Genomic DNA, 15,194 nt, shown 5'->3' with positions numbered 1-15,194 from the left:
CCCCAGAAGATTCTGATGCGAGGAGCCTACTTTGGAAGCTTATATCTCTAAATGTATAAGGAATCTGAAAATATTCAAAACATCAAAGTTGTAGATCTTTGAATTTTGTTTCCAGAAAGTTAAACCATTCATTATTTGGATATTTGTATAGAAAGTTATGGTCTGTTGACTGAAGGCTGGTAGTAGTTCAATTTTTGCCCAAAAATCAGGCAAAGTCGCATTTCATACATGCGACTTCCCTAGGTAGAATGCCTAAAAATAGGAGTCAGGCATGTTTTACTCATTTTTGAGTTTTGAGTCTCGGATTCGGGAAATTTTTGGAGCTTTTGAAAGAGGGTATTCAGCTAGCAATTTTTGAGGTAAGTAATTTCTACACAACATGAGTTTAATACATAGATTATGGATAGATAACATGTAAAAATTGGTGAAATCAAGGATTTAGATGAAAACCTAGGTTTTGTATAAAAATGAGATTCGACCACGAAAATGGTTATGGATTTTGGTAAAAATTATATATTTGACTTCATAAGATTATGGGTAACAACTTTCTTCGAAAATTTTCAGAATCCGGGCACGCGGGCCCGGGGTTGAATTTTAGGAATCTTACGTTTAGGGTTGGGTAATCACCTTAATAGTTGGAATATGAATTTTTTAACATGTATTGATTAGTTTATACACTATTTCACTAGTTTTGGATTATTTCACACCCAATTGAGGGTTGAGCATAATCTTGGACCGGAAAGTGGGGTTCGGAGTGAGGTGAGTCTCCTTTATAACCTTGTAAGAGGGAATTATCTCCATAGGTGAGCTAATTGGTTATGTTCTCCTATTTGTGTGGTCTACATATGCACGAGGTGACGACAGTCCGTGCGTAGCTACTATTATGCTTAAGTCCGGCTAGTTTAGGACCCAAAAGAATGCTTACTTGTAATACTTGCAAACTTGTTGACAAACATAAAAATTCTTAAAACATATCGAACGTGTAAATGAATTTCTAAAAGGCTAGATATCATTTCTTGACTTTTAAAAGAGAAACTTCCCTTTTCCTGAATTTTTGCTCCTTCATGAATTATTGATTTGACTGTTTGAATGTGTTTATCTATTGTGGAACGGGCCGAACGCCTCGGTAGATTAAATAGATGCATCTACGGTTCGTGCCATTCAACCCTCTGGCAGTGCACAGTTTAAATATTATTGAATCGGGCCGTACGACCTCGGCATGATTTGTGCATGCTTGTATTGCTTGCCTTGAGATTTATAGATGTTGATGATTGTTCTCCCTGTCCTGAGATAAATGCTTAAATGATGAAATTGTAATCTGGAAATTTCCTATTAATAAAAGAAATGTGTATTTTCCTTATGCTATTGAGTTAAAGTCATTTTATGAAAATTCTCGATTCACTACATTATCGGTATATTATTATTAGACCACTAGCAAGTGGCGAAGTCAGCCTCTCGTCTCTACTTCTTCGAGATTAGACGTGATACTTGCTGAGTACACGTTGTTTTCGTATTCATGCTACACTTGCTGTGCATTTTTGTTGCACATGTGATAAGATAGGATTTTAACGTGTTTTATGCCCCTACCTTCCTATACTTTGGTTATAAATTGCTACAAAATAGTCCCAAAATGCTCACAAGTTGTACTTGATTGCAGGTTTGATCGATAAAGCGACGAATGTCAAAGATCGGCTCAAAAAGGAGTGAAACCTACTCAAGTGTCAAAGACTAAGTAAGTTGAGGAAAAGAGAACCTAGTGCGGACCGCGCAAATGTGAATGCGGCCGCACTAGGAGGTTTAGAGGATGGCAGTTTCAAGTGGGCATGCTACGCGGCCGCGGTTGGATTCTCGCGGTCCGCGGTCCGGCTCCGCGACCGCGCTACTCTTTTACGCGGTCCGCGGAGCAGAGATTCAGAGAGCCATAATTTTGCCAATTCCAAGCAATGCGGCCCGCGTTCGTTTCTGTGCGGCCACGCCAACTTCCACCGCGACCGCGCTGCATTTCCACGCGGTCCGCGGTCCCCAACATTAGAGAAGCTGAAATCATGAGTACAAGAGCCAGTGCGGCCGCGGTGTTTTTTGCGCGGTCCGCGCTGACCCCGCAGGGCTATTTTTGTCCACTTTTCTAGCCTGGTATAAATAGGACCTTTTACCATTTTTAGGTTAAGTTTTATATTCTGAACGCAGCTGAGCTCGTGAGAGTCGACATTTTAGCCATTTTTGGCACTTTTGCTCTTTATTATTGTATTTTTTTCTTAGCAACTAATTAATATGCTTAGTTCTTCATCTATTTCTTCAATTTCTGTATCTAGCATGAGTAGCTAAACGCATTAACTAGGGTTGTGGCTCAACCCTAGTGTGGGTAATTGATGGGTGTTGCCATCTAAGGTTAGAATGATATTGGGTGTTTGTTATTTGGGTTGATTTTAGGTTTTAATTAAGGATTGGTGGTTGCAAACACTAATTCTAGCTTTGTGGTTTTAACTCTTCTTGAGAAAGAGAGTCCATGACCCGAAAATTGACCCAACAAGGAATTAGGATGGACCCATGAGAAATGGTAGTCCCAATTAACGGGTTAAATCTCGAGAGAGTAATTACCCTACTTGGACCCTAGTTGCCTGGTCTAATTGGCCTACCCAATTGGTCTCGAGAGAGTAAATTGGGCAAAATCACTCTCTCTACCGAGAGGTGTGAGAGTGAGTACAATTGTGCAACGGTTATAGCATAAGCCCCAAATATGTCAATCTATCCTTAGTAGCATATACCCGTTAATTAGCCACCTAGGCAATGCCATGACCCTAGTGCCTTTCTTCCCATTAGATACAACTTAGCAATATTCTCGTAGCATAATTTAGTTTTAATCATTAGTTTTATAATAGTAGATATAAAAATCAAAGAAAACCAAAAATGTTTGAAGTGACATTAGAAGTACAAACGCATCTCTAGACTAGACAGACAATACAACTCCACTACTAGCTCCCTGTGGAAATTCGATCCGGAACCACTATTCGGGTAAAAGCTAATGCGACCTGCTCTTCCTACCTTAGTGTAGCGTCGAGTCGGCAGCGATCAATGGCCGAGGAACAATCTCGACCTCGGGCGATTCGTGGGCTTTGCCCACATCTTTCTTCGGAGCCTCCTCACCACGAGGCAGGGTCTCTGGTTCGGAGGGCTTGGCAGCTTCGACTGGTTTCCTGGCTCGGGTCACCAGCGCCGATTCTTCACCCTCGTATTTTTCTTCATCATTCAGCTGATGGACTGAGTCTATATCCACAGGAATGAAATTCCTCCTACGTCTTCGAGTAGGAGCCCTTTTATCTTGGGAGTCTTCGGGCTTCGAATCCCTTTTCCTCTTATTATCTTTCCTTGATTTTGGAATCGGGGACTCGGTCTCCTCCCCGGGCGGGGCTGGTCTCATTTCAGAAACCTCTCCAATGCCTACATGAACGAAAATTAGGTATGAGTCAAGAAACATCTCCGATGAAGGGGAAAGCATAAAAAACTTACAAGAAGAACTTACCGTGCAGTTTGGATTCCCATCTGCCCCTCGCCAAGTCACGCCAGTGGCGCTCGTCATACGAGGAGGTCACAGCTAGTTTCCAGACCCATTCTTCGAGGTCGGTGACCACGTTGGGTATCCAAGCGACCGCTACAAAAAACTTGAAGGCATTATACAATGCAAAAATGGAGTACAAAAGGCTACTGGGAAGAAACTTCACTTACGATCGGGGTTCCACTTCTCTGGGAACGACATTTTTTCCTCTAGGATGATATCGTAGGTCCTCACTCGCACGAACCGGCTCATCCAACCCCGATCTTTATCATCGTTGTTGCTAGCAAAGAAGGCCTTGGTCGACCGACGTTGGAGCTTGATCAACCCTCGGAAAAGCTGAGGCCGATGCAATCGGATAAGATGACTGAGGGTGAACTCTAGTCCCTCGGCCTTGCTGGAGATATATCGAAGCATGATCACTATGCGCCAGAAAGAAGGATGGATCTGACCGAGGGTGACCTGATACCTCTTGCAGAAGTCGATCACAATTGGATCGATGGGACCCAGCGTGAAGGGGTAAGTGTAAACACTTAGGAACCCCTCCACATTAGTGGTGATACACTCCTCGGGGCTGCGGATCTGTACCACGACCTCATCCCCCCAGCCACAATCCCTCTTCATGACCTCGAGGTGTTNTTTGAAGTGACATTAGAAGTACAAACGCATCTCTAGACTAGACAGACAATACAACTCCACTACTAGCTCCCTGTGGAAATTCGATCCCGAACCACTATTCGGGTAAAAGCTATTGCGACCCGCTCTTCCTACCTTAGTGTAGCGTCGAGTCGGCAGCGATCACTTTTTGGCGCCGTTGTCGGGGAGCTTACGGTCTTAACTATCTGTTTGGTTAGTTTTGTGTTTTGCTTCTCTTTCCTTCTTATTTACTAATTTTGTTTGTGTCGATTACTCAGGTACTATGGCTTGAAATGCAAACGACGCTCTTGGAAACTTGCTAGCGGGGGAGGAGGTTGAGGATATTGGAGATGAGGAGGTGCCTCTTGTACCTCCAGGACCACGAAGAGGCCGCCAGGCCAATGTAAATGACAACGTCCCAGACCCTCCTCCGCCACCTCCAAGAGCGGGTCCTCGGGTGCTGCCAAATCAAGGATATGCCAGTGCCATTGTATCTCCCCGAATCCGGGCGGGGAACTTTCAAATCACAAATGTTATGTTGACCTTGCTCGAGCAAAGAGGGTATTTTGTGGGCGCCTCCGATCAAAATGCCTACAAGCACTTGAAGGGGTTCATAGATACTTGCTGGGGGAGCAAGCAAACAAATGTGTCCGAGCATGCGTTGAGATTGAGGCTTTTCCCGTTCTCTTTTCGGGGTAAAGCGTTGGATTGGTTAGAAAGGCTCCCCAATCATTTTATCACCACATGGGATGAACTGGCGGACAAATTTATTGCCAAGTTCTTTTCTCCAAGACATATGGCGGCTCTTCGGGATGAGATTCTAGCTTTCAAGCAAATGCCAACGGAACCTTTGCACGAGATATGGGAAAGATATAGAACAATGGTGAAGGAGTGCCCTAATAACGACAAGACCGAGGCAATGATCCAACAAACTTTTTATCGGGGCATCAAAACCACTAATTAGTGCATTGTGAACCAATTAGCCGGAGGGAACATTATGAAACTTTCTTACCAAGAGGCATGTGATGTACTTGATGAAATGGTCGACACTTCTTCGGCATGGCAAAGCCGCGTAAATGTACCCCAAGGTGACCCCACGGCCATCCATTTGCACAAGGAATTGAATGATCATGGCCAAGCTATTTCCGAGCTTACAACAACTATGAATCAATTGGCGAAGGCGCAATTGCAACAAGTCCAAAACCCGTGCCAAGTCAATGCAATGGAAGGTGTTTCTATGCTAAAAAGGAGGCAAAGAGGGCAACAACAACCTCAAGGTAATGGTGAGCAATTTGACAACAACAATGATGGTGGTGGTTATTCGAATTAGTGCTATGATGGTCAAAGCGAGGAATGTCAATATGTCAATAACTACCAAGGGAATAGAGGAAATCAAGGGAATCAACAATGGCGTCCCCAAGGCAATTGGGGCAATCAACAAGGCGGCGGTAATTGGAATAACAATAACAAACAATAAGGTGGTAGTAATTGGAACAACAACAATCAAAACAACAATTGGGGTAACCAAGGTAACAATCAAGCCAATTGGAACGGGCACAATAATAATTGGAACAACAACAACAATTAAGGAGGGTAGAATAATGGCGGAAATCAAGGCCGGGGGCAAGGCTTTCAAAGGCCCCCCATGTTCCAACAACCGAACAACCCACCCCCCTTTCAATCACAACGGTCTAGTTCTTCAGGAAGTGATATGGGGAGGATAGAAATGATGTTCGAGCAGATGATGAAAAAGAATCAAGACTCCGATGCACAACTGGCTTCTCATAACACATCTATCCGGAAGCTAGAAGTGCAACTAGGCCAAATTTCTCAAGCTTTGAATTCCCGACCTAAGGGTGCTCTACCAAGTGATACGGTAGTGAACCCGAAGGGAGGTAACAATCATGTAATGGCAGTCACAACTAGATGTGGAAGAGGCGGTGATATGCCGGCCTCGAATGAAAATCGAGTTGTGAATGATGATGTTGACTTCCAAGAAGATGTGGGTCCTTTGATTGTTGAAGATGTGGTTGAGACAAATGTGAACAATGAAGTGAGGATAAATATTGATGAGGCCGAGGTGGATACTCAAGAGGCCACGAACCCGTCTAGGGAGCACATAATTGACATGCCGGATCCGGTGGTGTCAAAAGCCAAGGCACCTTTGCCTAGACCACCTCCACCTTATCCTCAGCTGTTAGCAAAGCAAAAGAGTGACAATCAATTCAAGAAGTTCATAGATATGATGAAAAGCCTTACAAACAATGTTCCTTTGGTGGAGGCACTTGAACAAATGCCGGGCTATGCAAAGTTCATGAAGGATTTGGTCACTAAGAAGCGTTCCATGGATTGTGAAACAATAAAGATGACTCACCAAGTTAGTGCGATAGTGCATTCTATGGCCCCGAAACATGAAGACACTGGATACTTTTACTATCCCTTGCACTATCGGTAGTGCGGAATTTGCTAAGGCCCTTTGTGGCTTGGGGGATAGCATTAATTTGATGTCGTATTCAGTCTTCAAGACCTTGGGAATAGAGAAACCTAGGCCAACCTCGATGAGACTTCAAATGGTGGACCGGCCGATGAAGTGGCCTTTGGGTATAATTGATGACGTTTTTGTCCGGGTGGATAAATTCATATTGCCGGCGGACTTTGTCATATTGGATTGTGAAGTGGACTTTGAAGTTTCGATCATTCTTGGGAGACCTTTCCTAGCTATGGGGAAGGCATTGGTTGATGTTGAACCGGGAGAGTTGACATTCCGAGTGGGTGATAAAAAGGTTGTTTTCCCTGTACGCAAGTCCATGCGGAAACCTAATGGTCCATTTGTTGACATCGTCATAGCTGTGATAATGGATGGGACAGATTCTATGATTAATGTTGAAGATCCCCTTGTGGATGCACCTCTAGATCGTGATGTAAATGCTGATGCAAGTAGAGTCATGTGCATAGATGCTTCACATGTCATGAAATTGTGTGAGCCTAGTAAATTATCATCGGACCTTGATCACCGGGAAATTCCACTAGAAAAGCCAACAATTGAGGTTCCTTCGATATTGGAAGTGAAACAAGTTGAGTCACACCTCTGCCTTGCAATTTTTGAGCCCGATATTATCTTGGAGGATGATGCAACACCTCGTTTGGAGCTTCAAGGGAGACTACCTGCAGTAGAGCATGAAATGATGCCTAATCTCCATGATGTGTGGCATTCCACAAGACCAGATACAGGTTGGCGGTTTTGCATGAACTATGGTAATTTGAACAAAGTGCCCCACAGTGACTATTATTCCTTGCCATTCATTGATCCGATGGTTAACAAACTTGCTGGACGACCTTTCATTTTCTTCTTGGAGAATTTGATGAAAGCCACGTGGTGGTGCTTCATGATTTGAAGTGATTTAATGGTAACATGCGTCGTGCCACGACGTTAAATCAGGCGCTTCTTGGGAGGCAACCCATGTCTTTCTTTGTAGCTTAGGATTTTTGAGCTAATTGTTTGTGAGATGTTGCAGGGATTGTGTTGAAGCAGTGCAAAACAAAGGAAAAAAAAATTTAGTCTCTGAAGTTTGCCAGTGCGACCGCGATGCATTTTTGCGTGGTCCGCGCTGGCATGTTAAAAATGCAGTGCTCTCTGAAGTTTTCCACCGCAGCCGCGTTCAAGTTTGTGCGGGCCGCGGTGGACCTTCGCGGCCGCGGTACACTTTAATGTGGACGCGCAAGGTTGCCTTCTGAAACTTCATATGTTGAAACCAAGCGCGGTCTGTAGTTGCTTTTGTGCGGCCGCGCTGGTAGGTGAGTATGGGGCCCATAGTTTTTCTATAAATAGGGCCCAAGGGTTTCATTTTACCCTTTTCGCAATTTGAAAACCTAGAACTCTAATTCTACTGTTCATCCTTTCCTGAGACCAATTTTCTGACTTGCTTGGACTAATTGCATTCAATCTTCACAAACTTGGTAACATTTCATGTATTTTTGATTAATTAATTTTATATTTTCATTTTTTTCGTCTTGCTCAGTAATTTTGGCTTCTTCTTTTTATTTAATTGATTAGATTAGGATAGTTTAAATCCGGGGTATGTGCTGAATATGCTTAATCAATGGGTGAACTGAGTAGGGACAAAGTAAATGTTAAAACTTGAACAAGAATGGCAAAAATGCAACCCTAACTTAGTGCACGTAAACCCTAGCTCAGCGAGGTCCGCGGTCGCCTTTGCGCGACCGCGCTGCCACGATGCGATCCGTGTTGCATTTTTGTGCGGACCGCAGTGCTTTTGTGATTGCAAAGTTAAATGTATCCAGCGCGGCCGCATTGCTGTTTGTGCGGTCCGCACTAGCCCACCGCGGCCGCCGTCCCTTTTGTGCGGACCGCGGTGGGAGATTCAGAGAGTGGTAATTTTGGGTCTTTGCCCAGCGCGGACCGCGCTCACTTTTGTGCAGTCCGCGGTGCCTCCAACGCGGCCGCACTCTTGTTTTGTGTGGTCCACGGTGCTATGTTCTGCAACCTGTTCTGCAACTGTGTACTGCAATTATCTCTGCAATCTATTTCATTCACCTGTTTCACTGCATGTTCTTAAACTAACAATGTTAGATGCTTTTCCTTACAGATAATGGTTAAACAAAGGGGTGCCAAACAATCACAACAACCCGGGAGAGGTGGTTCCTCCCGAGGGGGTAAAGGCAAGAGAATAGCAAAACTCACTCCTCAGGCTTAGGAGAACATAAAAAAGACCTAGAAATTGATAAGAGCTGCTGATAAGGCTGCTTCTCATTCGTCGGGGAGTGAGTATGTGCCCTCCAAAGACATCTCCTCCGATTCAGTCCCAACTCATATAACCGACCCCCTCTACCTAGTTGATACCCCTCCACCATCACCCACCTCCAAAAGACCAGTGAATGTAGTCTCGGATTCTTCTGACAAGTCCGCAGCCAGTAGTGGAAAATACTCCACCTCCCCCACAGCTTCATTATCTGGGCAGAGTGCAGTCAGAGATGAGGGAGGTGAGCCTCAAATTGGGGGTATTGAACGAACTAGAAAACCTGATGTCTGGGAAGATCGATTTGTCAGTCAAGTGGCATTTCACAAGTTTAGGGAGTGGTGGTCGGTGAGGAAGTTGATACCGGAGAGGAGTTTTATTGACACTGACCTCTTACCCCACAACCCTAATGTGCAGAGGGAGTTCAGAACTAGATGGGGCTGGGAGTTTTTCATGGAGAAGTGCATCGATGCTAATGAGCACATGGTCAGGGATTTCTACTCTAATGTGGCTCATATTGTCAAGGATACTAAGGGGACCAATGTTCGGGAAAAAACAGTGTTGTTTGATGGAAAATCTTAAAATGAGTATTTGGGGTTCCGTGATGAAGATGAGTCACTTTATTTGACTAAGTTAGCTATGGGTGAGGAAGTCCGTCCTTGGCTGGCCCGGTACTTGGCAATCCTAGGTACTGTGCCAGAGTGGTTGCAAGCAGGGAAGAAAATATTCCAGAAGACCTTCAACTTTGAGGCTCGAGGATAGTTAACATTTGTATGCAGTCGGCTTGACCCTTCCACCCACGATCAGTCTATTCCACTTACATGGGCGGTTCTTGTTGCATCTATTATGGCCAGGTACCCTATCAATGTGGGCAATGTGATGTCCCGTGTGATTTCTGCTGTGGGGCAAGAGCTTGACCGGAATTATCCTGGAGGTGTTGGCAAGAGCTTTTCCCAACACCCTTTCAATGTATTTCCGGGACCTGGAGGTGGAGAAGAGGAGATATGATGTCAAGACCAAGCTTGTGGCCCCCTATTCTTGGTACAGTACGCAGGGTCCGGAAAACCCTAAATCCACGAACTACAAGCCACCTGCCTCTGCCCCAACTGGCCAGTCTGAGGAGCCAGTTGTGGTAGAGCCTTCTACCGAGCCTTCCACCATACCTGCTACCACTGCAGGAGTAGACTTGCCTCTAGGACCTTCCTCTACTGCTGGTCCCAGTTCTTCAGCAGGCCCGGGAGTGCCATCTTCCAAGACTATCCCTTCACTGCCCATCAGTTGAGCCAGACATTGGCTAATTTGAACAACTGGATGTCAGCTGCGACATCCAAGTTGTCCACATTGTCTTCCACTATTCAGACCCACTCAGCACCTCAGCCAGCTCAGATTCCTCAGTCCATTGAGGACACTTTGAAGAAGCTCCTGGAGAACCAGGAAAAGATTATAATGACTCCGGCTACCTTGTCTGCAGCAGTGGAGTCACATGGCAAGGCTCTGAAGGAGCTTGCCAAGGAGCATAGGAAGATGAGGAGGTCAAGGGCTTCCAAAGAGTCTACGACAGAGCTACGGAAAGATGTGGACAAGCTATTAGCAGACCAGATGCCATTAGACTTGTTATTTGAGGATCCAGCCCCTTCTAGCAGCAGCACCAGTGCCACAGCCACAGCACGAGCAGGCACCCAGGCAGCCTAAGAAGAAGAGGAAGCTCCCCGGCACAGAGGATGCAGTTATTGAGGTGGCAGTCCCACAGGAGGCCTCCTCTAGTTTGCCTCAGGATGTACCTAACATCCAGCCGGTCCAGCAGCAGGCCCCAGTCCCAGCAGTTGAGCCATAGGAGGCCGGGAGCCAGGCTGAGGCCCCCGCACATACGGAGGACTTGGGGACCACTGATGATCCCAAGCAGACATACCAGGCTTAGGGAGCCCCTATATCCTTTGCTATGCCTTTTTTGATGCTTATTTGGTAGTTGGAATTGGGGACAATGCCAGCTTTTATTCGTGGGGGTGCGCCCTACTTTTTTGTTGATTATCTAGATGACTGTATATATTTGACTCAGTTTTTGTTCCTTTTGGTTGATTTTCTATTTGGTATGTATATAACATTACATTCAGTACTTTTTATCTTCTATTTTGGTCTGTATATAGAGTTAAGTTACATTTTAACCACTCTTGTACCCTTTCCCCTCACAGTACTCCTAGCACCCTTGCTCTATTTTTCTTTTCCCTTTTTATTTTTACCACCAAGTTCTCCAGATTCTTTAGTCTCAACACCTGCTATAGATCTACCAGTACAAATCTATTCTCTAAATTTGTAACCACTTCAAAAATTGTCTCAGGAGTAACTTTAGAATCAGAAGATACCTGTTCAGTTTCGGAATACCTACTTTCTTCCCCCTTAGTAGCAGACCTTAAATGAATCTTCAGATTTCTGGAATTCTTCTTCCCTACCTACTTTCAATTGCTTGTTTATTTTCTTGAGTTGCTCTCCTTTAGCGACTATCTTACGAGCCATCATCTTTTCTTAGAGATTGGTGTTGTAGAAGGTGTGGAATTGGTTTCCTGTGGTGGTGATGAAGGATTTTCAGAAGTGTTTGACATATCTAGGCTAGGGTATGGAAAAGAAGAGAATTAGATTGTGTTTGGAAGATGAAAGAAGAATGAGAGTTTTTAACCGCTTGAGAGAGATGAAGTAAGGAATACACTAAAGCTGATCAATATACAGAAGAATAATTGATGAGGTAACTACAGCTTTTCAGACTCTTAGAAGTTTTAATCAAACTGAAATTCAACTTTGAAGAGACATTGGAGTGTATCACTAGAATCTAGGTACTTCCATTCGGTTGGGACTCTTTTGAATGAGACTGGTTCACTTGTAATGGATAAGTCCAAAAGGAGTTTGGTATTTGGTAGGACTCTGCTCATGATCCAAATATAGTTATTTCAAATTATGCAGAGTGTAGATAACATACCGTGTTATCTTGATTAACCGGGTTCTTCACTGAAAATTCTCTTGTGTAAGTCTAAATTTGCCAAAATAGAGAAAATATCATTAGAGATTAATGAGTCATTTTAGCACATGGCACAAGAGTATACAATGGAAAGTATGAGACTGAGCAAGATTTAATCTAATTATACACAATTTACAGACTTTCTAACCAATTTTTGTTTTTCAATCTTTTTTTTCCGTTTAACCTTGAACTGGTCCTTTTAGGTGATCTTAATCATCCCTAATTCCAACCTGTTCCTCTCAAAGTGATCTCTACTTAAGGCTATTGTGAAGATGTCAGCAATTTGCTTGTTAGTAGCACAAAACTCCACAGTGATCAAGCTTTTCTCATAGTTGTCCCTCAAAAATGGCGCCTAACACTATGTGCTTAGTTCTCTTATGATGAACTGGTTTCTTTGTCATACTAATAGCACTAGTGTTATCACAGAAAATATAGGGATGCAACCAACATCAATTCCAAAGTTCAGTAATGGTTGTTTGATCCACAACAATTGAGCACAACATGAAGCAGCAGCAACATACTCAGCTTCAGCAGTAGATAAGGCCATTGAATTTTGCTTTTTGGTAGACTATGACACAAGACATGACCCAAGAAAGTGTGCCATACAAGGGTTTCTCTTCCTATCAACTAGAAAACCTGAAATCGAGCACAAAGACCTACACTGCACACAATGTCAGGTCAAGAGAACCAATCATTCCCCTATACAACTTCTGATCAACAGATGAACCAGGTTCATCTATATCCAATTTCGTGGATGTTGCAATAGGAGTGTCAATTTCTTTGGATGTTCCTTCCTGGTTTTGTTACCGAGGAATAGGTTCATGGACAGTTTCCCTCGAGGTTAGAGGATCAGTTCCTCTCTAGTCAGTTCCCCCTGTCATGTTGCCCTGGGTAGAAGAACCTGTTCCATCACCCGTTCCTTCTTCTGGTGCAGCTTCAGTCTGGACTGTGATTTCACCATTTGAATTTCTTATCAGCCCAATCTCTTCATTATCTTATTCCTGCCTCTCAGAAAGAATGTTAGTTTTAAAAAAAATAATATATATATATATATATATATATATGTATGTATGTATTTTACACACACAGTTCTTTTACTCTATATCTTATAAGCTTTACTATGTGAAGAATATCCCAAGAATACTCCCTCATCACTTCTGGGATCATACTTACCTAGGGAGTCTTTGCCATTATTGTGCACAAGGAACTTGCATATAGATGCCCTAAGATGGGATATATTTAGCTTTCTCCCTTTAAGTGACTCATAGGGAATCTTCTTAACAAGAGGTCTAGTCATGAAACTATTTATAATGTAGCATGCGAAAATTCAGCAAACTTAGCATTTTCAAATTCAGTTCCATGATCAGAACTAATTGATGCAGGATGATAACCTAGTTGTTTCTGAATTTTTCTAACAAAAGAAGTAAACATGTCAAATGCTTCATCTTTAGATGTTAAAACCAATGTCCAAGTAAACCTAGAGTAATCATCAACAAGTACCATCACATATCTTTTACCACATCTGCTTAATGTTCTCATTGGACCACAGAGATCCATATGGACCAGTTCCATCGTCTGGTGGTGCTTACCATTTTCTTGCATTTAAAAGAGGATCTTACCTGCTTTCCCCTTGCACAAGTCTCACAAATTTTGTCTTCCTTAAACTTGATATTAGGCAGCCCTATCACCAGATCTTTGGAGACTAATTTGTTGAATTGACTCAGACTTGCATGTCCAAGTCTCTTGTGCCAAAGGAGGGGATCATTGTCCAACACACTTAAGCAAGTTAGTTCATTTTCTGAAAGTGTGGACAAATCTACAATGTAAATATTTGTTTACTCTTTTTCCCTACAAAACAATCTTGTCAGTGGTAAGATTTATCATAAAACATTTGGTAGAGGTGAATGCTACCAAGTTATCTCTATCACATAATTGTGATACACTGATTAGACTATACTTTAGGCCATCTATCAAGTAGACATTCTCAATAGAGTAAAAATCAGTCTTACCTACCTTTCCAACCCCAATGATCTCACCTTTCTTCCCATTTCCAAAGGAGACATTACCTCCTTTGAGGTTCTCAAGTGAAAGGAACTGGTTCTTGCTTCATGTCATATGCTTTGAACAGCCACTATCCATGTACAATATTTGGCTGCTCCCTTTCACTTGGACCCATAAAAGGAAATCAAGGGTTAGTCTTAGGAACACAAACTAGTTTGGGTCCCTTTCTATAGGCAAAAGGGTGAATCAGATTCTTTTTAGCCCAACCTGGCAGCCTATTTTTCCCTTGAACAAATTCTTTATTCGCTTTACTAGCCTTTTCTTTTGCAATACATTCAGATTTATAGTGACCAGTTTTACCACAGTGTGTGCAAATTATGTTCTCAGGAAGTGTGAGGTACTTACTTTTAGGATCCCACTTAGATGCAGGGGTCCCATAGCCAAGTCCTCGCTTATTGCTACTATGGTGTTTGTGTAGCCATGAAAGTGCATCGGAGGACCTATTCCATTTACAGGTTCTATCTAGCTCGTGCTCAACCTTGTTTAGATCCTCCTTAAGGACTCTTATCTACTCATCTCTTTTGTACAACTCATCTTTAATTTTTCCTACATTTTCTTCTAAAGTGAGTTGTGTGTGATCAGATTCCTTTATACCAGCTCTTAATTTCAATTTTAGATTTTCAGATTTGAGCTCTTGGATTGTGGTGTCAAGTTCATGAACCTGGTTCTTCAACTCAGCATTTTTACTATTACTTTCACTAGCCCTAAGTTCTAGGTTTTTGCACTTAGCTTTCAGAATCACACACTCCTTAGAAAACTGTTCCTTTTCATTGTTTATAACTTCAAATTCATCAATGAAATCTAGAAGTAATTCAGATAGACTTTCTTTAGACAAAAACTTAATCTTGTCTTTGAGATGAATTATACTTACCTCAGATTCCTCATCGGATTTCCCAATTGCCATAAGTGCTTGTTCATCTCCATCTTCGTCTTCTGAGTCATCATCTGAGCTTTCACCCCAAGCAGCAACCATAGCATTTGTTGATCCTTTGTTCTTCTTGGGATGAACCTGTTCCTTCGTTCAGCTCTTTCCTTCTTCCATTCAATTTCCCATTGAGGGCAATTTTTGATGTGGTGATCAGTCTTCCCACACTTGTAGCACCCCTCATTGGTTTATTTTTCAGGAACCCTTGGTTTGTTGTAGCTTCCATTTCTTGAAGGACCATTTTCTCTTATTAGGTAC

This window comes from Nicotiana attenuata, chromosome 2 (genome assembly GCF_001879085.1).
Source record: "Nicotiana attenuata strain UT chromosome 2, NIATTr2, whole genome shotgun sequence".
Lineage (NCBI taxonomy): Eukaryota > Viridiplantae > Streptophyta > Magnoliopsida > Solanales > Solanaceae > Nicotiana > Nicotiana attenuata.
Note: the sequence above shows the minus strand (reverse complement) of the source record.